The sequence below is a fragment of the Kogia breviceps genome, chromosome 15 (assembly GCF_026419965.1).
Source record: "Kogia breviceps isolate mKogBre1 chromosome 15, mKogBre1 haplotype 1, whole genome shotgun sequence".
NCBI lineage: Eukaryota > Metazoa > Chordata > Mammalia > Artiodactyla > Physeteridae > Kogia > Kogia breviceps.
The window spans coordinates 18,949,347-18,977,280 of NC_081324.1; the positions used below are offsets into that span (position 1 = coordinate 18,949,347).

Sequence of the window (27,934 nt, forward strand, 5' to 3'; positions counted from 1 at the left end):
AAACATTTGGTTTCACAGGAATCTGTCTATTCTGCTAGGAAAATATGGGAGCTCTATTTTCCGTGCCTCAATGTTCTTATCTTGAAAATGGGGATAATAAAATGTCTTTCTTCATAGGGTTATTGTGAGTAAATGAGTTCATATCAGCAAAGTGCATAGAACAGCACCTGGCACAGTAAAGTATATATGTTGGCTATACTTATTATTTTGGTAGCACTTATCTACTCCATTCCTCCAAAGAAAGATCCGATTCATAAAAATTATTCTGATCTACTGTGAAAAATTACTGGAGATTTGGGTTGTAGATTTTCAAAATACATATGCTGGGAATATATATTTATAGTAAATCTATTTTGCACCATCAGCAATATTTTTATTGCTGTGTGTATCTATGGGGCCTGAGAGAGATGAAAGAAATACATAAACAACTTTGACTTTATTCCTCTTTTTATAGCACATTAATTTAAAATGATTCTCTGTACATGATATAAAATGGTAATGTGTATTCTTCACCTAGTTTATGTGTTCACTTACATTTATCCTAATAGCTATTATTTCCCATACTCCCCAGCTTTTATAATGCCACTGTCCACAGATCATCTCATTTGATTTTCACAATATTGCTTGGAAAGGAGCAAGGCGTCTATTATTTTTTATTGTCCCCATTTTTAAGAATGAAGAAACTGAGGTTGAGGAAGTCCCAGCAATGTGCCGAGAATCACAAAGGTCCATGAATGTAGAACTCAGGTCTGCTGATCTGGAAGGCAGAGCTCACAATGGTCAGGACACCGTGCTGCCTCCCTTCTGTTTATGGACAAAGTTCCTGTCGGGAGAAAGTCTATCACACATGTTTATCGTCTGCTCTCTTTGTCACCCTTCCCTTCCCCAGATAAGTAAGTGTGCCAGCTGCCTCATAAGGTTAACTCTTGCAGGGACAACTGTCCTGGAGTCACCTACCACAGAAATCCTGTGTTTCTGGTTCCGAGACTCAGAGGTACTAGTGTTACATGGTGATGTTATTCAGCTACTGGAGAGGGTGGAACTTTTCCTTCCCTGGGGGCAGAGGGTTCTAAGGAGGAGACGGTAGTGGGAGAATATGAGCAAAGTGATTCTTGGCCACTTCATGAAGGCCACTTTGACCAGAGATAGAGCAGAACAAAAGACCCTGGAAAACCATGAAACCATGAAAACACAGCATCCTGTGTTGTAATTAAAAATAAATGTCTTTCTGCACCTGGAGTTTACATAGCACAAATTTGATAGACGTAATTTCTGTCAATAGTTTTATCACTGAATAAACACAGCACTGAGGTAAGCGGATATATAAATGTACATGGGTGACTTCTAGTTAAAAATGGTAAATTGATCACATGTGTTTCATCTCTCCTTCCCCAAACTCCTCTGACACAAGAATAAATACATTTTTATATGTTATGAAACTGTAAAGACAAATAAAAGGGAGAAGAGAAATCAAGAGACAAAATAAACTGCATTGGATGATCTGGAAAAACCTGGAAAAACCTAAGTCAGATGGAGGCTGGGTAACTGATCTGGAAGAGGATGAGTTGGACACTGCATGCCTGTAGGAGGGCTGATGGGTGAGAAGCATTAACCCCCTGGGTAACCAGGGAGGCTCACGCCCAGGAGTCAGAAATATCACCAGAGAAGGAGGCCAGCTGGTGGAGTGAACACGGGTTTGGTTAGACGTCTGTATTCAGAATGCTTGGACCCAATGTTCCCTTCCCCACTGTCGTGCAATCAACCAACCATAAGTTCCTCCATCTGCTAAACCCAGCCTGCAGGAGACTGGAGGTTTATTTTCTGGAGAAAGTAAACTAGAGTAAATTGTGGTTTAGCAAGATGAACTGAACACATGCATTTTTACTCTGCTCCTATCAAAAATGAATTAAAAAGAAATGTAATTTCAAGACAGTAAAAAAAAAAAAAAAAACCTCTCGAAATTGAAAATACTCAGTTTTACAAATTTGAAAGATGGGTTATAAGATGAAATGTCCAGGAAAATAAATTTTTAAATTAAGTAATTAAACACACCAAGACATATCATTCTGAAATAATAGAAACCCAGGAATAAAGAGAAGAGCAAAAAACATCTTCCAGAAACTTAAAGCAGATCACATACAAAGGAAAAGAATAAAAATTTCATTGCATATTTTGATACTGTGTATAAAATAGATAACTAATGAGAACCTACTGTATAGCACAGGGAACTCTACTCAATGCTCTGTGGTGACCTAAATGAAAATGAAATCCACAAAAGAGGGGATATATGTATATGTATAGCTGATTCACTTTGCTGTACAGTATAAACTAACACAATAGTGTAAAGCAACTATACTCCAATAATTTTAAAAAAGTGACTGGCAAAAATAAAAATAATTTTTAAAATAAACCAAAACAAGAGCAATAATGCATCCAGAAGATTCTTTAAATGCCTTCACGATTTATAAATGAAACTATTTTGAAATGAGGATTGTGTACCCATACAAAATGTCAGCCAAGTGTGATTAAAGATATTTTTAGACATATTAGGATTCAAAAGTGTATTTCCTTTACTGTTTCTAAGGAAAGGTCCCCCCAACAAGCTTATAAATCAAGAAAGAGGAAGAGATGGAACCCAGGAAATGAAGGTCTAACACAGGAGACAGTGAAGTGAATTCTCCAGAACAACAGGACTAGAGAGAAGCAGAAGGCTGGACTGCAGAAGGAAAGTCTCCAGAAAAAAAAAGAAAAAGAAAATAATTACTTAATGTACATGTACATTTGAAAAATTTTTGATAACGTCCATGTAGTGGAGACTGGAAGTGCTCGTCCGATTCCAGGTTCTCTTTTTCCTGTGCACCCCACTGGATTTCAATCCTTAGCCCTTTGCCAGTAAGAAGGCATGTAACTGCATGTGCACAGCAGTGACATACACCACTTCCAGACCATTCCCATAAAATGACCTATGACATCCTCCATGCTTTCCTTCTTTCCTTATTAGTATCCAGACACAGAGACTAAGTGAAGAGCTCTGAGGCACTAGAAGACACTAAAGTTCTGAGATGAAAGATATTTGTGGCTCTGAATGATTGATTGTGTGGCATAGAAACCCTAACTGCCACATATTGGGCTGTGATACGAACAAGAAATAAACTTACACTGAGATAAGCCACTGAGAGTTTTAGGAGTTGTTTGTTAAAGCAGTTAGACTATTCTTTTTTTTTTTTTTTGGCTGTGCTGCACGGCATGTGGGATCTTAGTTCCCAGACCATAGATGAAACCATGCCCCCTGCAGTGGAAGCATGGAGTCTTAACCATTGGACAACCAGAGACGTCTCACAGTTAGACTATTCTGATTGTTTCAGTTTGAAAGATCATTTGGGAGCATTTATGAATAATTTACAGTAGGTACAAAGTATACTAAACAAATTGAAAAAAATGATACTAATAACTCCAGGAAAAACAAAAGGTTATGAGAAAAGAAACAATAATAATATAGCACTCCATTCAAATGTGAATACAATCAGAATAATGGTAACACTGACAAGAGAGTAACCATATAGCTGCATATGGAGGGTGGGCATAGGGTAAGATGGTACACGTATGTGCAAGACAACTAAATTCTCAACTATTATAACATAGTCAATAAACAATGTGCGAAATTGCTAAATAAAGAAATAGTAGGATAAGCAAACCATTTAGATATACACATGTAAGTATTACAATAAAAATTCACTAAAAGAGTCAAGTATTTTCCTATGGGGATTGAAACTGGGACTTAAGAGGAAATCTGTGCTAGTTTTTAAGAATTTGAACATCCTTTTTTTTTTAACACTATGAGATGTTTTACCTTAATAAAAATAATATTAGTTTAAAAATATACATAGGAAAACAAAAGATATGTGTTCAATAGAGAAAACATTACAATTTATTATTAAAGTATTTGCATATTTTTTGCATAATAACCTATGAGCAACGGAGAAAGTGAATTTAGAGTGCAGACTGAAGATAGATTTGAAGGGTCTGCACAGTCATTTATTCACTCAACAAACATTTATTAAGTAACATGTGCCTGATACTTGGGGATATCAGGCACAGGGGAGATAAAGTGGAGAATACAAAAATTGCCATCTTGTCTCTCGAGTTGAACCCCACGCTGATGAGATCAGAGGCTTCCTAACTCACCCCACACTTGGGATTGCAGTGAAAGCTTTGCCAGGTAGTCACACACGGGTTTGCCTCCACGCTCTACTAATTTGCAGTTCATACGATGTTGTCTAATCACAGATAAAAATCAACCCCTCCCCAGTTTGAGGAAACCTCACAGCATGGCTCAAAATCACAAGCCAGGTCATGCTAGTTTTCCTAACTACTTTTAAAGATATAACATCAAGGAATATATATGCTTAAGTGAAATTTTACTGGCAAATTACTTTAAATATGTAGCACATCAAGACCTATTTTAGGCATCAAAGTGGACCTGTTCACATAATTATATGTATAGCATCTATTCTATGGTGAGGTCTTAACTTCCCCACTTCTAATTTCATTTTGACTTAGTTTCTTAAAATGTGAGAGGGACGTACACTGGAACCTTATATGGAAATTATGTAACTTAGTCTAAATCTCTCTTTTTATGTTAAAGGAACATTCTGTAGGAAAGCAACAAATGGTTTCATGAGTAATGCTTGCATATAGACAAAAAACAAAAAAATGCTATAATTATGGACAAAATTACAATGATAAAACTTAACTCAATTTATCAAATTGATTAAGGAGAAATAAATTCATATTAATAAAATTAATAATTGTATTATTAATTATAAATATGATTGATTCATATTAATAAATTCATATTCATAAAAACTAAGCATTCTTTTCTATATACATAGAAAAGAATGTAATGACAATATATATACATACACATAAATATAGTCATATATCTACATATATAATTGCATGTGTGAACATAAGTATAGTCCTTTACAAGCACATGTAAAGTATATACGTATATATGCTTAATGCTAGCTTTATAGTGAGCTACAAAATAAAATGTCATATGAGCCTACCATATAAGTGTAACCAACTGTATGGTGATTCTTTCATTTTCCCAAAATATGTTATCAAAAAAAAGTTCTACTTCACAACTTTTGCTACTTTTTAACTGCTAACACTTCATATTGTGATGCCATACACTTAGGAATAATTAAATCTGTCTTAAATTCTTTTGCCTGACTTTTAACAAATTATCAGGTAATTTGTCCACGCATCCAAACTAACATAGATTGGTGTAATTTCAGGCAAATATGTCTTTTTCCCAAAATACTTTTTTGATCAAATTAAAGTTCTTTCATGAAGGTTCCATTAGAAGAGATCTATAGTGACATCAATATAAGATAAACATCTCTTTTTTAAGGTATAATTTGGGAAATGATGTTCCTTATGTTTGATCATATATGATATTAAAAGATAATTTGCAAAAATAACAATTAGCAAATGAAGATTTGGTGATAGCCAAGAATCCCTTGCTAACTGATTACTTTTTAAAACTTTATTTTTAAGAAATAGTAAGACTGTCTTATTAAACAATCTTACATTATAATTACATGATATATCATCTAATTTATTTTTGTAATCAGTATGGTAAAAGTTTATATACCCATAATAATTTTTATTATATTTCTAAGATATATTTAAATGTCCCATTTCCAAAATAACATAAACATTTTAAGTACCATAGCCATATATTACTTCCTGAAATACGCATCGCTGCCATAACCACTAAGCAGGTTCCCATGCTGTGGAAATTTTAGCTACATATTTTATTACTACTGTAGATTGAAGGAATGGAAGGAAATCTCTGTGTACTTCATAAAAAATATATATTTCGTTAGAACTATTCAACTTATTTTAAATAAATTATAAGTAATTTATTTTTATAGTCATATATTTAGTGTGAGTCTCGGGAGAGAAGATGTTTTAAAAGAACTGGTAAAAGAACACATGATCAGAATGAAGATACAACAGCTAATAAGAACTTCTCACTTTCTTGCATTTCTCCACCTGTAAAATGTGCTAAATATTAGTCATCTTGGTATATGGCATTCAAACCCCATTTTTATTTGTGAGGTCTTCTCCAATTCATGTCTTGGTGAGAGTGCCCTATAAAAATCAAAGGGGTCGGATACTCATGACAGGGGTGGCAGTATGCAGGGTCTGGATGCAATAGCATTGAGTGGTTCCCATGGTGGTGTTCTAATTACATGATCGAATGCTTTTAGGCTTATAACTCTAGTTCTATGCCCTGGAGCGGGGACAATAAAATATCAAACCTGGGGAAAGCAATCTTACTTTTAGAACAAGAATTCTAAATCAAAAAGCTTGACATTCGGGGCTTCCCTTCCCTGGTGGCGCAGTGGTTGAGAATCTGCCTGCTAATGCAGGGCACACAGGTTCGAGCCCTGGTCTGGGAGGATCCCACATGCCGCGGAGCAACTAGGCCCGTGAGCCACAACTACTGAGCCTGCGCGCCTGAAGCCTGTGCTCTGCAACAAGAGAGGCTGCGATAGTGAGAGGCCCGCGCACCGCGATGAAGAGTGTACCCCGCTTGCCACAACTAGAGAAAGCCATCGCACAGAAACGAAGACCCAACAGAGCCAAAAATAAATTATTAATAAACTCCTACGCCCAACATCTTCTTTTTTTTTTTTTTTTTTTTTTTTTTTTGCGGTAGGCGGGCCTCTCACTGTAGTGGCCTCTCCCGTTGCGGAGCACAGGCTCCGGACGCGCAGGCTCAGCGGCCATGGCTCACGGGCCCAGTCGCTCCGCGGCACGTGGGATCCTCCCGGACCGGGGCACGAACCCGTGTTCCCTGCATCGGCAGGCGGACTCTCCACCACTGTGCCACCAGGGAAGCCCCCAACATCTTCTTTTTTAAAAAAAAGCTTGACATTCACTCCATAGTTTAGCCAAAAGACATTGGTGATGATTCTTCTTTGATCTTACATGTTAGAAACAGGGATTTAAAATAATTTGTTCTGTTCATAAACATTTCATGTCTGACATATAGGTGTCCAAAGAATGAATGTTTGTTGAATGAGTGAATAAATAAATGAATCTGTTCACTACCCTGACATCCTTCGCTAGGAAGTTTTCAAAAAAAAAAAAAAATGCCGGTGGAGGGGAGTGGGGCAGAGAAGAGTCTCTTGTCCATTCTGTCCTTTATATTTCATCAAATCTTACTTTTCATAACTGAAATATTAAGGGTTGGAAAAACAGATTTGTGAAAATGATTCAAGGAACTGTATATCGGACTCTCAAAGTAAACGTGATTTGAAATAAAAGGGTTCATAGCAAATTAAGAAAACTCCTTGAGGCATCATGATACAAATGTGTGTGGTTTTTTTCAATGAAAATTAGAAAGAGAGACTTCGACTCTCTTATTTTAGTTATTATGACCTTATGTCCCAACTAAAGGTAAACATACTGGCAACTCCCTCTCCTACTATTTCACGTAAGATAAATAAATCACAGAAATGCCTTGGCTACTGTTGGACACCCTCAGCCTTGACTCATCCCATCAGTGACAAAACTGGATCTGTAACAAGCAGAAATGCACGGCCCAACTTGCATTTAATGATCTAAGATCTTTTAACATCGGTTCTCACAGTTTGGAATCTGCTTTCTCCAACTAATGGCAAGTGAGTGCAAGTTTTCTAATGTCTTCTTCCTCCTTGAGACTATCACCGTAGAGACGAAAATATTATCCTTCAAGCTTCTCTGTTTTAAAGTTAGGAATTAAATTAAAATGAAATGTTTGCTTCAATAATTCACTCAATTATTAATAACCACCCAATAAGTTACAGAAAAAATTTAGTGTATAGCTCCACACATGGCCGTTCCTCAGTTGTTTGGGGATAACTATATTTACCGATTGAAAAATAGCACAAATAAAGCCTTTTGATAACACTGGAAATTTGTCTAGTATCTCGAAGTTGAATACAGTTCCTGACCCCATAACTCCATGACCCCATGCTTCACGTAGTTGCAACTGTTATTGTATGTAAGTTATTTTTGATTTGACATTGGCTTTTTGCTTTCAGTTTGGTCCTAGGGGACCATAAAGCACTTGTAGTCCCTTAATACCCTCTTAGGACTATTGCTGGCACAAATGACGATTTTTAGCTAAGACATGTAACTACCAAATCTGTCTCTCCGCAGTAACTCTAAAAGGGCTTGCTACTTACACCTCTGCATGGTATAATAGTGCTTTACACTATTAATAGAAACCATAAATAGTTTCATTTATACTGCTGAGTTTGTGTTTTCACAAAAACAATTAAATTATAGTCAATAAACCAGCTGAAGAAAGCAAAGGATTATATATTCAAATTTAATAAATACGAACACTGAGACAAAAATTTTTTTATATTTAAAAAGACAAGATTCACTTAGCTGATAAATTAAAAATACTAAGTTGAATTTTAAATTCCCTGAGGATGTCCCAGAAGTCAAACATTTATGTGCTTTAACCTTGAAAATTGAAATTCATATTTTTGGATTCCAATGGCTAGAATAATTATCTCATCTCTTTATTTACAGATCCTCAAAATAAAACCCTGTAGTCTCCACTTTGTCTTTTTAGGGGTCCCTGTTTAATGCATGATTCTTCATTCAATTAATATCTACCTACAATTTTAAAATTGCATTGTCTGACTGAATAGCTCGCATGATTATTGTGCTACTGGCAAGAGGGAAAGGTTTGAGTTGTAACAAATACTTTTGTTCAACAATTCTTATTAAATTTCTTTCTTTGAAATGTTGCAATTTTTTAACAATTTGGTAGGTGGTATTAAATTAAGTATAGTATGGTTTGTTCTAGGACACATGTAATAATCACAACTATTTTCTTGAGCTCTCAGTGTTGTTTTTGACCATTAAAAAAATGTTTTCATATTTCCTGAAAATATGAAGCATTCTATTGTAACCTTAGCTTAATTGATTTATCCATTAAATTAAAACTATAATGTCCTTTTATAACTAAAGAGTTCCTAGTTCTAGGTTGATTAATTTTCCTAAAGCCATACCTTAGCACAGATATTATACATTGTGACTAATCTATAGTCAAAAATTTAGACAATATTTTTTAAAGTTATCATTTTAACCCCAAAAAGGTAACTGCTGCTGATTTATCCTTTAGCACATAAATATTTTGAAATGAATAGTAATTTACACAATGAAATTCTACAGTATACTGGGCATAAGAATGTTGTTACTAACCGTACCTCTCATATGTGACTGCCCAATTCCAATGGTTCTTAACTTATTCAGAGTAAGTTTCATGAAGTTCTTCAGTGACTAAACCTTGATCAGCACAAAGGATCCCTGAGGATTGACAATAACATCAGACTTAGGATGGATATGCTATGGCTTTTCTGCATAAAAATGGTGCTATTAGCCCTTCAAGCCTCCTCTACAGTTTATTAGTACTAAACTGTCAAGTCCTCAGGAGTACATAGACAGCAACCATTATATTGCTGGTTAAATGAGAATCCATGGGCTTTAGCCAATGAGGGAAAGAGTGACATCTTGTTATGAAAGCTGAGAAGCTTGGCATGGGTATGTGTGTATGACAGAAGAGTTCCCTATTTCTGCTCAAGGCTAAACCAAAGGAGGCTCCTCAGAAGCAGTTTGAGGTCTTCTCTACTAAACAGTCATCACATCCCTGAAGTTCTACTTCATGGAGCATCAGTCTAATTCTTGGAAAAGAATTGAAGCAGGTTTAATCCATGCATTTTCAATGGGAACAATATTACCCATAAGTGGATGAAATTCATTCTTGGAGAGTGAAATAATTTTACTCTTTTTATGTATAAAACATAGATATACATACAGCACATAAACAGATATACAGTGTAACAGTGGTATTAATATTTCACGGGGGGGGGCAATTAGGGAGAAAAATAACTGAAAATGCTCCCCGGGGGGGCGGTATGTGAAATAAAGGTTAATAAAAACTGATGAAATCAAATGTAAACACAAAATAATAACAGCTACATTTCTCCAGCCCCAACTGACAGACATTTAAACATTTAAACTGGATCACCATAACCTCATTCAGTAGCCTTCAATATAAATAATTTGTATTGTATATCCTCAGGTAAAGGAATAAGTTAACTCAGTTAAATGTTGGAATATGTCTAGTAAAAAGATGAACTTGGTTTCAGAATATTAATATTTTGGCTTGGTTGTTGTTCTATTAACGTCAATCCTCTGTTGGGAAAATAAAAAATTGCATTATATTGCTTAACAATCCCTGTCTTTTTATGGTATGCAGTAGGAGGGAGTAGATGTAGCTCACCCAAGAAGTGTATCTTGTGATTGTTAAAAATAAAAAGTAGCCAGAGGGTAATGTGCTCTGGATCACTGAAGTGGAATCACTGTTTGAAATTTAATTTGTTTAAAAATAGAATTTCCTCATTGTAACTGGTGAAACAATGTAAAAACACATGAAGAAAAGCCATAAATTCCCTTACTCCATTTCCTCCTATGCCTTCGAGTTAACCAAAGGTATTTCCATGAGCTTCTTTTCTTCTAGCTTTACTGAGATGTAATTGACATATAACGTTGTGTAAGTTTAAGGTTACGATGTAATGATTTTATACATGCATATGTTACAAACTGATTACAGCAATAAGGTTAGTTAATACACCAATTACTTCACATAGTTACAATTTTGTGTGTGTTTGTGAGAACTTAAAAAATCTCTCTTAGACAACTTTCAAATATACAATACAGTATTGTTAACTATATTTACATACAGTACATTATCTTACATTACATCCCCAGAAACTGATTCATCTTATAACTGGAAACTTGTACCCTTTGGTCACCTTGACCATTTTCTCCCCCTCCACCTCCTGCCCCTGACAATCTGCTCTCTGTTTCTATGAGTTCAGTTTTTATAGATTCCACATTTAAGTGGGATCATAAGTGTCTTTCTCTTTTTTTTTTTTTTTTTTGCGGTATGCGGGCCTCTCACTGTTGTGGCCTCTCCCGTTGCGGAGCACAGGCTCCGGACGCGCAGGCTCAGCGGCCATGGCTCACGGGCCCAGCCGCTCCGCGGCATGTGGGATCTTCCCGGACCGGGGCACGAACGCGTGTCCCCTGCATCGGCAGGCGGACTCTCAACCACTGCGCCACCAGGGAAGCCCATAAGTGTCTTTCTCTGTCTGACTTATTTCACTAAGCATAATGCCCTCAAGTTTCATCCATGTCGTTGCAAATGCCAGAATTTCCTTCTTTTATGGCTGAATGACATTCCATTGTGTGTGTGTGTGTGTGTGTGTGTAACATATTTTTTTAATCCATGATGGATACTTGGATAGTTTCCATGTCTTGGCTATTGTAAATAGTGCTGCAATGAACATGGAGGTGCAGATATCTCTTCACGATAGTGATTTCATTTCCTTTGGTTATATATCCAGAAGTGGAATTGTTGGATCATATGGTAGCTCTATTTTTAATTTATTGAGGAACTCTCTGTTTTCCATAGTGACTGCACCAGTGTGCATTCTCACCAACAAATCACAAGGCTTCCCTTTTCTCCACATTCTCACCAACTCCTGTTATCTCTTGGCCATTCTAATGGGTGTAAGATGATATCTCATGGTTTTGATTTGCATTTCCCTGAGGAATAGTGATGTTGAGCACCTCTTCACGTACCTGTTGGCCATTTGAATATCTTCTTTCGAAAAATGTCTATTCAGGTCCTTTGCCCATTTATAAATTGAATTATTTGGTTTCCTTGCTATTGATTTGTATAAGTTCTTTATATATTTTGGATATTAATCCCTTATCAGATATGTGGTTTGCAAAAATTTTCTGCCATTCTGTAGGTTGCCTTTTCATTTTATTGATCACTTTCCTTTTAGTTTGATGTAGTCCTACCTGTTTATTTTGCTTTGGCGGCTTGTGCTTCGGATGTCATATCCATAAAATCATTCCCAAGACCAATGTCAAAGAGCTTTTTCCCTGTTTTCTTCTAGGAGTTTTACAGTTTCAGGTCTTACATTTAAGTCTTTAATCCATTTTGAGTAAATTTTTGTGAGTGGAGAAAGGTAGGAGTCCAGTTTCATTCTTTTGCATGTGAATATACAGTTTTCCCAACACCATTTATTGAAAAGACTGTCTTTTCTCTATTGAGTATTCCTGACTTTCTTTTCAAATATTAATTGACAACTATATGTATGCACAAGCTTCTTAACGTTCATATACAGGATTTTTTCAAGAAGAGTACTTATAGGAAATAAATCTGGATCGTAAAGCTGGGTTTATAACTGCTTTCCCGTTACAATGTCAAAGTTGATTAGTTGCTGTGACAAAGTAGTTGCCAAGTAACCCATGAGCCTAAAACACTTAACATCTGATCCTTTACAAAGAAAGTTTGCTGTCCCCAACACTAGACCATAATAAATTATTGTTTATCCATTTGATGAAAGACTGAATCCATTAAAATGTTACTGTAAAAGAATGTGTAATTAGATGAAAATAGATTCACAATGCATATGAACCAAGCAATTGAAAACAATATACACAGTAGAGGTCAATTTTTGTTAAAATCATGGGTGTACTATGTGGGGTGCTTAGAATTGAAGGAGCTCAACTGTCAGAGTCTGACAGGCCCAAATTCCATTTCTGACCCAACCAATCACCAACTGTGTTGAAACAGATGAGTTACCTTACCTCATTGTTCCATTTCTTTTTTTATACACTGGAGATATTCAAATATGGAGATTTCTCCCCCCATTCCAAAAATTGATTTGAGGTGAATTAACATAACAATATCTATCCTTTATGGTGATTTTAATTATGAAATAAAATGTATAAAAGTTTTAATGTGATGTCCAGCACATAGCAAGGCATACTACATTTAAAATTTTTCCTCTTACCTCTGCTTCAAATAGACAAGAGAAGAGACAAGAAACTCCTATCTTATTATTTCTTTTTCAATAAGCAGATGGAATAGAGAAAGGAGTAAAGAAAACCCTTTCAAGGGCTGGGGCATTCCTCACCACAGTGACAGACAAGGACCACAGAGCCCCAGAGAAAAAAGCCACCACTGACGGCAACATGAGAAAAGGGTAATAATATATTTCTATGCCATGGCATCCGGTTTCTTCTCTGAGTTATGTCAATTAAGGCCATAATTGCAGAGGATGACAAAGGAACTATGCTTCTTTATTCATTCTATTCCCCATGCTGTGGCTTAGAATTATCATTTGCATCAAGAAATGGTAAAAAAAAAGTCTTAAGTTATTAGTTTTATTTGCCATTATTTTGTATATTTATATATGTATGTATACATATACATATGCATATATGTGTCTACTTGTGTATATATACACACATATTTGTATGTAGTTTTTCCTTACACAAAATCCTTCTTCATTTTATCTTTAAATCATTAGAAATAAGAAAATTATTAACAAATGTAATTCCTAAAATGTCCTCGTTACTTAATTTGGAGTCACAGAAACTCAAAATTTGGAAGCAATCATCTAGGTCAGAATTTTCTAAACTCTCTTCCAAGGAACACTATATAGGAGAGGTATTAATTGTGTGCGTGTGTAAGAAGTGTTCCTTAGTCAGACTACTTTGGGAAACACTGCTGTTACTGCCTCTTTAAATTCACAATGAGTGCCAACACACTGAAGTGTCTGCAGCAAAAAATTCTTCAATCTTATTAAGCCTGTCTTATCCTAAGTAATTTGGTGATAAACTTTCTTTACTCATAAACTCCTATTTCACATCTCCTGGAAGTATTGTTCCCAGGACATCGGTAAGTCTTCATCTAGTTTAATTCACTCATTCCATAGATCATGAAATATCATCATGTATAGCAAAAAAGTGAACACTGCAACTCATGTCTTCAGTTCATTTGTTTGCCAACCATTAATCTAAATGTTTTCTAGATCCCGAAGTCCTGTTGAATACATGTTTATCTTCTCTCCATCCCAAAACTCAAAAAAAATGGCAATGAAGGAATTAGAAAGGTATTCACGCATAAGGACAAGAACAAGAGAAAGGGGCAACAGATATCTTGATGTTAGCAAGCAGATGGGAGTGTGCTAACTGCCTTAGCAGAGTGGCGGGAACCCTCTAAGTCCCTCCTGCATGGGGGACACAGGGGAGGGTGAAGGATTCATTGGAGACACGTGGTATGAAGCTGATATATAAGGACCGAATGAACATCACTATACCGAGAATCTCGTCTCCCACCCAAAGCTTAGGAAATAGCTATTTCTGAGTGATTCAGGAGGGTGATAAAGCACAGGAAAGCTAACTGAAAAGTAATAAATCAATCTAGATTCTTAAATGAATATTGAATAATTATATGAATTATTCTTATATGAATAATTATTGTTTCATAGGAAATGCATTAGTTGCAGGTCACCATCGTTGAGCACTGACTATATAAAAACCATGGACTAGACGCTGGGAATACAAAGATGCCTTAACAGTACAATTTATATGACAGCCATATTCCTGGTCTTAAGAAATTTACAACTGCAGGGGTTCAGGGGGCTCACAAAGTTTTGCAGACTTTTTAAGATATTTATTCAATAGTTGTTTAGTGAGCACCTACAAATTTTGTGAGGTTCTGAGTCTGAATTTCAAAACTATATTAGTTCGAATAAGTTGCATAGCTTCTCTAATCCTTTGTTTCCCCTTTTAAATAAAGGAGTAAGAATAATAACAATAACTATTTCATAGAGTTGCATGCCTGAAAATACTTTGATAGATATTTCTGATAATAAAAATGAGAAAGCACAGTGTTTCCTAGAATAAAGTTTTGTTCAACCAAATTTATTGGGAGCCTACTAAGTAAGAGGCCTTATAATGGAACCCCAAAGTTTAATCTTACCCAAAGTGAGTGCGGAATGAGGAAGGGATTACAAATGGGCGGGAGGACGCATTAAACATGGTGGATATGGGCTTCCCTGGTGGCGCAGTGGTTGAGGGTCCGCCTGCCGATGCAGAGGACGCGGGTTCGTGCCCTGGTCCGGGTGGATCCCACGTGCCGCGGAGCAGCTGGGCCCGTGAGCCATGGCCGCTGAGCCTGCGCGTCCGGAGCCTGTGCTCCGCAACGGGAGAGGCCACAACAGTGAGAGGCCCGCGTACCGCAAAAAAAACCCACAAAAACATGGTGGATCTATTCAGTGTCCTGACTGTGGTGATGGTTCATTAGTACATATACTCGTGTGTCAAATGATCAAATTGTATACTTTAATTATGTGTTTATTTTATGTCAGTGAAACATCAATAAAGCTGTCTAAAAAAAGGAACATAAACATAAAACTAGGCTTAAATAGCAACCTCTTAAAAGAGACACCATCATCTTTTTATTTAACTCCTCTCCCCTTACTCTGACTCCCTCAGTGTGGGGTGCTTTATAAGCACCGGTTCTTCTATTTTATATTTTGAAGATGTTTATCTGTTCTCACATGGTATATTTTCAATAATACTTTCAGATCAATATTCTCAAAACTTCACCTTACACAAATGTTGAAAAGCTGGACAGTGAGAAAAATAAAATTATGATTATTTAGATTCTTAATAGGAAAACCTAACTTTTAAAGCTTTTTCAAAACCAGTCATCCAAAGTAGGATTATCTGTACATAAATGGGCATGAGTATACTCTACAAAGCAATTAAAGAAAGATAGCGCAATTTTCCCCCCAAAAAATTAATCTTAATGTGGGATCTATTTAATATTTATACTTAATTTTTAGTAGTGTCTTACATGGCATGTAGGTAGATGCTCAATATGGTGTTGTACTGAAGTGAATAATTATTTTATATAAGCAACTGCTGTCTATTTAACAAAAGCTTTTCTAAGCATGTTTGACTCCGAACGCTTGTTTTTTTTTTTTTTTTTTTTTTTGCGGTACGCGGGCCTCTCACTGTTGTGGCCTCTCCCGTTGCGGAGCACAAGCTCCGGACGCACAGGCTCAGCGGCCATGGCTCACGGGCTTAGTTGCTGCGCGGCATGTGGGATCTTCCCGGACCAGGGCACGAACCCGTGTCTCCTGCATCAGCAGGCGGATTCTCAACCACTGCGCCACCAGGGAAGCCCCCAAACGCTTGGTTTTGACTTTCGTACTGGTTAAGCTTTTACTGCAATAATGCAATATAATAAATCACTCCAAACTGCAGAGCCTTAAACCAATGTTTATTGTCTAATTGGGAAAATTTCATTCAGAAGACTTGATCATGTATTAATTGCTCTAATAACTATCTTTCCTTAGGAAAAGTTTTTTCTGTGGACCCTGGGTTGCATCTTTTCACAGTGGCCTCCTTCTGGCATCGCGGCCTTTCTTTTGCTTTCTCTTAGCAATTTGTTATAGTTCCTGGTCTAGTAAACGCTCATCTCGTTTTTGAGCAAGGCTAGATATTAAGTGATTACTTTTCATATTTTTTCTGTTATTTTAATTAATATTTCATATTAATTGTGTTACTTCAGTGAAGTGGGAGTATTTAACTGGGTATTCTAATGGAAAATTGGAAGCTTTTTAAGTTATGTACATGTGTTTATGTACGCATGATAATCATTTTACATTTCTGACCATAGATTAGAAAAAATAAATTGGTTTGGTTTATTCAGTAAAGAACTGCATGATCAATCATAAATTAATATATTTTTAAAACACATTCACTAGCATATTGGCTTTGTTGGAATCGGTTGATTTGTGGCATGTTTACTTGTTGATGACTGGTAGAAATTTCTGATGTTTCCCACTGGCTAGTTCTTCTCTACTTCAGTGTTGGTGAAGAATTGCACTTTCCTGCCCTTTGAGGTCTGCTTTGACTACGTGATTGGTTTTGGTCAAGGAAATATGGACAGAGGTGATGTGATGTGTGCCACTTCCAGGAGGAAACATTTCTGAGCTGGTGCCCACTCTCGCCTCAGGGACCACAGAAGCATGGGTTGAGTTGGAGATGCCATGAGACCACAGCAGCCTGGGATGCTGGAAAAACACATGGAGGACAGCTGCCCAGAAGGGTCGCCTAGACCATATGTGAATAAGGAATAAACTGCTCAGAGATGGGGACTTGTTTGTTACCACAGCATTACTGAACTTATCCAGATGAGTACAAGGAATGTATAGTACCTTAAGTGGTAAACAATGAACAAATTTTAAATATTCATAATGGCATGATAGGTAACCAATTTTGTTTATTCTTACAGGATACCATACTTTCATTAAAATGGAAGCTCCTCTGGCTTTTTTATTAGTTTTTATCAATGTTTAACATGTAGATAGTGCCAAATTAACTCCTATTTTTAAAGATACAAACAGACTGGGGACAAGAAAAAGATCGAAAAGACCAAGGCTTAGTACCATGTATGTCTATGTTCAGAGAGAGATGATATCCCTTGAGGTGATGAAATAATAAGACGAATTTTAAGTTCTCATTTACTTTCTGAACTCTTTTCTTCCCTTAGGTCAGGCATGGGTGGTTGTCACAGCGTGTGTCCTGCAGTGCAGCAGGGAGCTATCCCAGTTTCAGAACTCATCTGGGAATGCAAGTGTAGATGAAGGCTTGGGAACCTTGGTCTGTCCCCCACCGAGTATTCAAGAACAAAACCAGCACATCACTAACAAGACATGGCAGGTGGTACTTAAATCCCACAAAGGTATCATCACTGACACACATTCACCAGGAATAAGATGAGCTTGTTTCCATAGCTGGCTGTCAAATGGTATGCATATTGACAGAGTCAAGAAATTAGCTGGTTTTGTCAAAGGCTGGGGGTTAGTGGGATGAGTCAAGTTATTGTGGTCACCCCTGTAAAGCTGCAAGTTTCTGGGGAGGTGATGTTCTTAGGGCAAAAAGCTGAGGGCTTATACAAAGCCTGCTCAACTCTTTTGCTGCCCACTCCTACATGATAAGTTTAACCCTCACAAAAGAAGATTATCCTCAAAGTCAGTGCCCATCAATGTTTGAAAACTTTTTTGTTTTCTGAATACTGACACTGCACAGAATGGACTATATCTCAAAGCAGGACAAGTGCAGTTAAAGGAAACCTAAATTCCAGTTAATTTAACTAAACCTCAGAAAGTGGTTCAGCACTTCAGAATTAACCATCTTCTAGTCAATTCAAATTTGCTCAGACCTACTCTTGTTTGCTTATAAGAGACCTAGAATGCTTATTTCTGATATTTATTGAGCAGGTCAGTACTGATGTGATCCTTTAATTTTTTGAATGTTATTTTTTTCTAGTCTGTAACAGATTAAACATGGTGTTAGAGACTCATGTTTCCTATTCACTTAACCATCCAAGCTTGATAGCAACTAACAAAACGTCCTGAAAGCTAATCTAACTATGCCATTATACATCCGAAAGGTTTTACAAAATTACATGTATATAGTCCTCAGACGTGTATTTATATTCCACGTATGTTATCTTCTTTCATAGGTTTGAAAATTTCAAAGTTTTTGATGAATATATTGTCATTAATTTTAACAATTCTTTCTTCTGTTTGCTCCTGTCAACATTCATTATCATTTTCAACCCATATTTGTCCTTAAATAAGGTTGTTTCTATTTTTTAAGAGTATAATATAGAGACAGTAAGAGTCACCATTTTGGGTGTGTAATTCTGCAAGTTTTGTTAAATGTATTTGGTAAACGTCATTTAGTCACCACCACTGTCAGACAGAACAGTTCCATCTTTTCAAAAACACCCTCCACGCTACCTGACCTCAACTTCCTAGCAATTACTGATTTGGTTTTTGTCGCTATAGTTTTGCCTTTTCAAGAATGTCAAATAAATGGAATCATACAGTATATAACCTTTTCAGTATGGTTTCTTTCAGTTAGCTTAATGTGTAAGTGTGGGTTTTTTAATCATGTCCTGCCATTTCTCAAAATTTGGTTTGTTAATTCTTACAGCATTAAACATACATTTCTGCCTCACTTTCATAATCTGATATTTCTTATCTAGTAATTTCTCACATAAATTCTTCACATAAATGGGATAAATTTCCTCACAGTTTGTTAGAGCAAATTCCTTTCCACTTCCATATCTTTGTTTAGGTCTCCTTCCCCTCATGGATACCAAACATCACCTTGACTCATTCAAATCCTTCATGTATTATTGCTACAGCATCAGATCAGGTCCCACCTTCTCAAATAGTTTTCTCTGAAAAATACAGCTGATAACAAAACCTATGTTGAATTGATTGATCATGTAACACCTGAATTGTTTCATATTTATTTACGTTTTCTCCCCTACCAGATTGTAAGGTCCCTGAGAGCAAGATAAGCTTCTAGCATGAGAAGGATTACATGTTACATGTTAAGACCTATTATAAAGACATTCAAGAGAATTTCCTGGCAGGCCAGTGGTTAGGACTCTGCGCTTTCACTGCTGAGGGCCCAGGTTCAATCCCTAGTCAGGGGAACTAAGATCCCACAGACTGCATGGCGCAGCCGAAAAAAAGGACACTCAAAAGGGTAACTTGAGAATTCCTGCAAAGAGGTGTTGAAGGAGAGTAGGGGACTAGTATGCCTTCATAAACTTGATCAATTTGTGTTCAGGGAGAGTGAGATATTATACAAATTCCCCAATGAGTGTGCAAAATGAGAAGGCTAGTTTGTTTTTTTTTTGTAGATGATAGGTCTAATTGGTATGGCTTTGAGGAACTGATGAAGATTGGATTTATCACCGCTCTTTGATTCATTGATTGCAGAAACAATCCTGGTGACTTCTTGTTTTCCCTAGATTTAGAAACTAGAAGGAGAATGGCCAGTTCCTAACAGGAGCAGATGACTGCAGAAAAGTTGCTAAATGAAGACTATTTCTTGATGTAAGGATTGCAAAATGGAACTTGAAATTTTCTATGAGATCCATGAGAGGCAATAACTTCAACTAATCAACCCAAAGAGAAGTCACAGGTCAGTATTAACTGTCAATTGTTCCCTCAGATTCCAGGGAAATTCATATTTGCTTCATAGCACCTAACAGCAAAGGGTATCCAAAATGAAGTACGTAGATATGGCTATATGCAAGTCACATGCCTTTTATTGTAAGAATTTACAATCTGCAGATACTACGCGTTGGTATTAGCAGTCATACGTCTAATGCCTTTCTTACAGAAGAAAATGTATTTCCTACAAGTAGAGACAACCAGCAGCTCTTTACACTATTTTACAAAGCAAGCAATTTTAGAAACATTTAGGTCAACAAACTTTAAATATTTTTGAAAATACATAGACTAACCAGAGACTGCCTGGTAGTGATAAAAGCATGCCCCATCTGCCACTGCTTCAGTTCCTGGTAACTTCTCCCCTCTTTGATAGGAGTCTTAGAAATGTGTTTATTTTTCTGTAGATCCATGCAGCTAAATGCGGATCTTACTCCTAACACATTCTCTATGTGTAGGTCACCTTGGAAGTGAGAAACATTTCAAGCAACTGATGAGAAGAAAACATGCTTTTTTAACACCTGACAGACCTAACGGAAAAGAAAGAGCCTGAACTAGAGAATCATTATTATGATAATTTTCATTGTGATAATTCCTGTAATAATAACTTTTAAATTAGGTATACATTTAAGCACTTAAAATATGAATGAGAAAGAAATAACAGTGTCCAAGAGTGTTAGGTAGGCTGAATTTTTTCATTTGTTATTTGGATCCTCAATGCTTATATACACTTGAAATCAAAGTGACTACCTAAACAAGGAGATAAAAAGAGAGAGGGCTCCTCTCATCAAAGTCTTACATGCCCCCCACAAGGTAACACACAATAGTTTCCATGTCACAACAGGCTTCATCTCTTTAAGAAGAGGTGAGTTCTGAGTTAAGCAGATGACTCAGATACCAGCACGATTTTCGGTCCTTGACCTAAGGCTGAGTACATTGCTTATCTGTACTGGCTGTCAACACTATCTCAAGAAACTGTGAGCACAGGATGTGGGCATCGGAAACAAATAAGGAAGCAGCAGCAAAGTGTTTCATATCTCTGAAGGAAATCCCACAGCTTGCAAGAAAATCCAGTGGACTGAATACATCATTCACTTTTATCCTGAAGAAGCAGCTAAATCAGATGCTCTGCAACAGAGCCACAAAAACAAATGAGAACACATAACTGCTTTGTCTCAACTTATGAGAAAGAAATGCATGCTTTTAATGGAGCAGTGTTTACTTATTCAATCCATGCATTTGGGGATCTAAACTTTATTTTCCAATGGAGTAAAAAATACATGGTTTCTGAAGCATTTTTATTACTCAACATGAAACCCAATCTCTTGAAACTGATCTTCAGTTTAGAAACTTATGTTACAAACAACAACTAAAGGTACCTGTTTAGTGAATGGTGAGTCAACCTCGAGATTACATTCAACTCTATTAACGTTTTCTAAGAATTATCTGCCCTTCATTTTCAGGGCATGGTACACATGATCTCTAAACTCACAATCTCATTCTAGGGTTTTCAAGGCATCACTACCAGATTGTAGTCTTTTCAGAGAGGGACATCTTCAACCACATTGGGTAAAGACAAACCTACTCATGGAATCTCCAAGTATATGGAGCAAATCATTACCATTTAAGGTTGAGAAAATTGTTTTGTGCTTTGGAGATATACCTAGGGTAGTACCTTGACAATTTTAAATAGAAAGACATAAATTTCTACAAGTGGAGAAAAAGGCAAGTAGAACGTTTTACCATTATGCACTGATGGGGAAAAAAAATGAACCCGAAGGAAAAGGGATTCAGAATTAAAAATGTTTCTACGGTGCTTTCTTGTAGAGCCTTTTCTGGGAATGAATGCCATAGTTTCCCCCTTGTCTACCCAAGTTTTTCCTCTTGCTACCTCTCTGACACTTGATGAGAATTCCCCCTTCCTTCCTGTAACACCACTCAAAATAACAGTCATATTTTAAGGTACATAGGAATCTCACAGAGATCATGTTAAAATGTAGATTCTGACTAATAAGACTATGGTGAGATTCTTGGTTCTGCATTTCTTTTTTTTTAATTGAAGTATATTTGATGTACAATGTTATTTAGTTTCAGGTATATAGCAAAGTAATTCATATATATATAAACATATATATTCTTTTTCAGATTCTTTTCCATTATAAGTTATCACAAGACATTGAATATAGTTCCCTCTGCTATACAGTTATACAGTAGGTCCTCGTTGTTTATCTGGTTCTGCATTTCTAACAAGCCCCCAGGCCATTGATGTGCTGACCACACTTTGATTAAAAAGAGCCCATAAGACACCCAGTCAAGAAGAGTAAGCTATAATTAGGGCTGATTACCCACATCCCGCCTCATCGGGACTAATCCCACCATTCTTCATGACTGTTTAATGCTGTCATATCCAGAAGCTCAAACCTTCCAAAATTATTGATTTCGCCACCAGAAATCCCAGGCTTCTAGAGCCGTTGATTTCCTCCATCCCAAAATGAACTCCCAGACTTGTCCTGACCATCATTTTAGTGAATAATTCCATCATCCACCCAGTTGTTTAAATTCAAAACCAAGAAGTCATCATTAATTCTTCTCTCTTGTTCTGCTCTCACAGCCAATCTGGCAACACTAATTCCAAAACACCCCAAATCCGTTCACTTCTATTTGTCTCTGCTGCTCTTAATGCATTGCATATCACCACGACCTCCTGCACGACTGAAATTATTTCCCATCTGGTCTCACTGCTCCCACTCTTGTCCCCCTCCCCACAGCCACCAGAGAGATCTTCTTGAGAGAGCATACCAAGTTCTTGGCTACTTATTACATTTAGGCAAAAAAACTCCAAGCTCCTTTCTTTTTCGCAAGGACTTGTGTGACTTCTCTCATCTCATCCTTGCCTGTACTGTAAACTGGCCAGTTTTTTTTTTTTCTCTGACCAGCCAAGCTTCAAGCTGCTTCTGCCTTGGATAAGCTTCCTCCTGAACTCTGCATAGCTTGCTACTCCGTATTATTCAGACCTCTGCTCAAAAACCAACCCCTCCAAGGACCTCCTGATTGCCTTATCTGTAATGGCCCCTTCCCCAATTTTTGTACTTCTCTACTCACTACTTTTATTTTCATGGTAAGTATCATCACTCTGTGAAACTCAGTTATTTATTTATTTGTAGGCGAAGAAACATTGTATTTTTTTTCATTGATGTATTTAAGTTCCAATGCCAGATATAACATAAGCACTCAATAAATATTAACTGGAAAAAAATGAATGAAATAGGGAATAAATGAGTGCTAGCCTAAGTCAAAATGCTTTGGTAAGCAAAAGCCTGCCAATGAGGAATTGCTAAGGTGTCACTTCTCACATGATTGCTCACCACCAGCGTATCCTTTCCAATCTGTGCATGCTCCATCAACATAGCCTTTAGACTGGAATGACATTGATGTGAAGCCCTTGGACCATTCCTCTTGCTATGTCCAGGAGGCTACTTAAAGTTTTGCACAATGATACCAGTCCATTTAGACCTTATACTCTTTGGCAGCCCAACATCACTCATTTCTGCCAGGAAATTTCTTCTGACTTCTCCTGGTTTCAAGAAGGTAAATTGAGCCTACACGTTTATACTCCTTTTGCCCCATATTTCATTGAAATAACTAAAGAATTTAAAGATTTAAAATATCTGGAGCTATTTAGGAAAATAGAAAACAGTAAAATCCTCAGCAAGAAACTTGAAAAATATCAAGAGGATGTAAAGATAATGGATTTGTCCTGAGAGAATATCTGACCCATGCTGACCAGTCTATACATCCAATCAAGAAAAGAAAGAACCCACCTTAGACACAGATGCAGAGGTGTTCTCAACAAGTTCCAGGAAAATGTCCAATCTTGGGTCACCACATACCAGATGCAAAGGCAAGGACTAAGTCAATGGGTGAAGGCCAACGGAAAGACTAAGGGAACAAGGACACTGCCCCCAACACCAGCTCCCTTCAGTTTTCCAAAGCAAAGAAACAAAGGAAGAAACTTGGTTCAGCCTAGGAGTAAAACCTCAGTGTCCTCTCTCTGGAAATGTTCTTTCTACCTCCCACTGATAATTATTGCTGGGAGGAAAAATACACTCTCCAGTGATACCGTTAGAAGAAAATACACTCTCCAGTGATACTGTTAGAAGAAAATACACTCTCCAGTGATACTGTTAGAAGAAAATACACTCTCCAGTGATACCATAGAAGGCACTGGAGCAAAGAAAAAGACTCTGTGAACTCTGCTAGGGCCAAGCTTCACTGCACCTTTAATAACTTGGACTTCTGCTTTACTCTTGTGGTTGGCCAACCGACAGAAATGGAGGCTTTGCCGTTTAGAGAATCCCACAATCAAGTACCTTACTTAATGGAAGAAAAAGGGCATCAGGACACCCAACTGTTGACTGCTCTTGATCTACACATATTCTGAAGGAAAGTCCATCAACTGTTCCATCTCCATCTACTCACAGGTCCTAATTTCGGGCTCACTCTTGGTTTTCTGTACCCCTCCTCCACACTGAAAACATAGGAAGGACGGTTTCCATAGGGGATAGAACAAAGTGACCAACACAAATGCTGGCTAGGTTCAAATCTTCTACAGGTTTTAACCAATATAGATCAGGGCTCCCAAACTCTAAGACAGTGGGTCTCACAGAGTGTCTATTTTTGACCCCCTCTCCCCAGGGGAGGTTGGCAACAGCTAGAGACATTTCTGGTTGTCACAACTGAGTAGTAGAGGGTGTACTGTTGGCATCTAGTAGGTAAAAGTCAGAGATGCATGGAACCATCCTAACATTCACTGGACAGCCTTCCGATTCCCAACAAAGAATCATCTGGCTCAATATGTCAATAGTTCTGAGATTTAGAAATCCCACTCAAAGGTCAATGGGCTCAGATGGACAACAGTAAATGTGAAGACGGCCATGAATCAACAGGGCATCATGGGGATGGTGGTGAGCTGGGATACAGCAATATGGGCCCGGTGATGACAATTCACTAAGAGAGGAAAGGAATCTGGGTCTTTAATGGGTGACTTATATTGTTGCGAACCAGTTTTATAATGGTTTTCATAAATTTTGGAAATCAATTTTATAATGTTGAAAAACAATCCAAATTAAAACGCAGAAACAAAACATTAAAGAAACCTAAAGCCACACCATGAGCCAAAAAAAAATATGTCAGTGGTCTGGATCTGGCCCATGGACTGCTGGTTTACCATTGCAGATTTAGTACTTTCTTTATTACACATGAGATGACTATAATCACACAATTAAGTCCGAGCACCTAGGAGGACAGACAGCAGTTTAAAAATGGGCATTAGTCTGAACAATAACTAGAGAAAATGCCTACCAGTAAAAAAAAATGTTAATATAAACAAGAACTAAATTTAGGGGGGAAAGTGGGGAGGGGTGGTGGTGGCATGAACTGGGAGATTGGAACTGATGTATATACACTAATATGTATAAAATAGATAACTAATAAGAACCCGCTGTATCAAAATAAATTAAATTAGGGCTTCCCTGGTGGTGCAGTGGTTGAGAATCCGCCTGCCAATGCAGGGGACACGGGTTCGTGCCCCGGTCCGGGAAGATCCCACATGCCGAGGAGCGGTTCGGCCGGTGAGCCATGGCTGCTGAGCCTGTGCGTCCGGAGCCTGTGCTCCGCGAAGGGAGAGGCCACCACAGTGAGAGGCCCATGTACCGCAAAAAAATAAATAAATAAAAATAAATTAATTAAATTTAATTTTAAAAATAAATATAAATTCTATTTAAAAAATAAAGAACAAAATTTAAACAATATCGTGTACTTGATAAGATTTAAAAAGACCCTAAGGAGGTAAGCAGGGGCCAGAGTCTTAAAATCTGTGATCTGTAACACTGTTTCAGATAGATGATGCAAAGAATAAACAGTAGAAGAGTGGGAAAAAAATACAAACAGGTGAATCTCAAAAAAAGAATTGCAAACAGTTGCAAAAGATGCTCAGTTTCCATGATAATCAAATCTATGCAAATTAAATGAGACCGTTTTCCTTGTTGAAATTAAAAAGGAAGTACTGCCCAGTGTGGCCTGGCAATGAGGAGAGAGAGAGAGAGGCACACTAGTGCACTCTTGGCAAATATAAACTTTTTTTTTTTTTGCTATCTAGAATCGCTCTCAAAAGGGACTTCCCCGGTTGCACAGTGGTTAGGAGTTTGCTGGCCAACGCAGGGGAGACTGGTTCGATCTCTGGTCTGGGAGGATCCCACATGCCGCATAGCAACTAGGTCCGTGAGCCACAGCTGCTGAGCCTGCACTCTGGAGCCCGTGAGCCACAACTACTGAACTCACATGCTGTAACTACTGAGGCCCACACTGCTGGAGCCCGTGCCCTGCAGCAAGAGAGGCGACCGCAATGAGAAGCCCGTGCACCGCAGTGAAGAGTGGCCCCCGCTTGCTGCAACGAGGACCTAATGTTCTAATGTTCTTAGGAAATAGGGAATGAATTGTTAAACAATAAGAGAGGGGAGATAAACTCTCAATCTGAAATATTAATGGGAAAGACAAGCAGAAAGAACAGAGAAATGGGAAGAGAATTCAGTTGTTAGATTATAGAATAGACCAGTGATTCACACAGAATTAGAGCCTCCTAGGGAGATTTAAACAAAATGCTCAGTTTTATCTTAATCAATGAAATCAGAATCTTCCAGGATAGGGCTGACATTGATATTGAAACAAGAATGAAAATAATGACTCCCAGGCACCTCTTTTGCACAGCCAGGACTGAGAATCACAAGACAAGATGATGGTGAGAGAATTATTTGAGAAAGAGAGAAAATAAGTCAATGCAGAAATACTCTTATGCAAATGGAGATTTTTTTTTTTAATATCTAAAAACCTAAAAATCTTAACTCTTCTTGGTTTATAAAGAAACTACAAGTCACTCCTTTAATGAGTCTATTGGGCAGCCAGGGTTGAGACTCTCTAGAGTGTAAGGAAGTGAGCAGTATTTTAAAATTTGCTTCCTATTAGATTCCAGTCTTCAGTCATTGGAAAATAGAGACAGATAGCTGTTTCTTTAGTCTGTTACCATAAATGAGGAAAGTAAATTAGACTCAACTATTCTGAATATAGAAGGAATGAATTAATGTTTTGCATTTTAAAAAAGCTGTGGATCCTGATAAACAATTCCAAATTCTTAAAGGCCTGTACACACACTTGCACATTCAAATGCCTACACGTGTTTACATAACTACTGTGCACATACTTTTATAGGGCTAGAAATATATTTTCTTGCTGTTGACAGAGTTAGATATTAGTCACATCAGAAATGAATCAGATGAATAAAACTCTGTGTCCCTGTTTCTGAAATGGGGTAAGGATTGCAATGAGTCATCTTAGATTCTGATATCTTGGAAAATTCTCTGCCTCTACACCCTGCTCAGGACCACGTACCACGTGATACAGCTATTAATACAACTGTCACATGGCTACTGTCTTAATTTCAGATCTGCTAGAATGACTGTTTCCTGACTATGGTTTTCCCAACTGTAGATATAAACTGGGAAAGTATGAGGAGAACATATTTTCACAGAGCACTAGTCTGTGATTGTTTAAAACATCTGGGAAAGGAGATCATTCCTCAAACTTACTCTGTTTCATCTATCAATTGTTTGATCAGTCAATGTCTATATTTTTCCCATTAGAAGTTGATATGACTAGATTTGGATGGTGATGATAAGAACAGTAATAACGGCAAAAATTTAATTAATCATGTCGAACTTAAAACCAGATTTTGAGGTGTTAGTCCCATAATGAGGGGTCTTGAGGCTATCTGTCCAAGTTATCATCTCAGGCGTGTGACAAGGGAGTGACATCATGGTAGCATCACAAATTCTGTAACATTAACCTGAAGTGGAAAATAAAAAACTTTAAAAATCACTCTGAAGCTC

General features: G+C 37.3%; 1 protein-coding gene across 4 annotated transcripts in view; it reads right to left on the reverse strand.

Annotated features, from left to right (window-relative positions):
• The window catches only part of RAB27B (RAB27B, member RAS oncogene family), a 158,350-nt gene that overhangs the window by 67,894 nt on the left and 62,522 nt on the right, over positions 1 to 27,934 (reverse strand). The window lies entirely within an intron of this gene.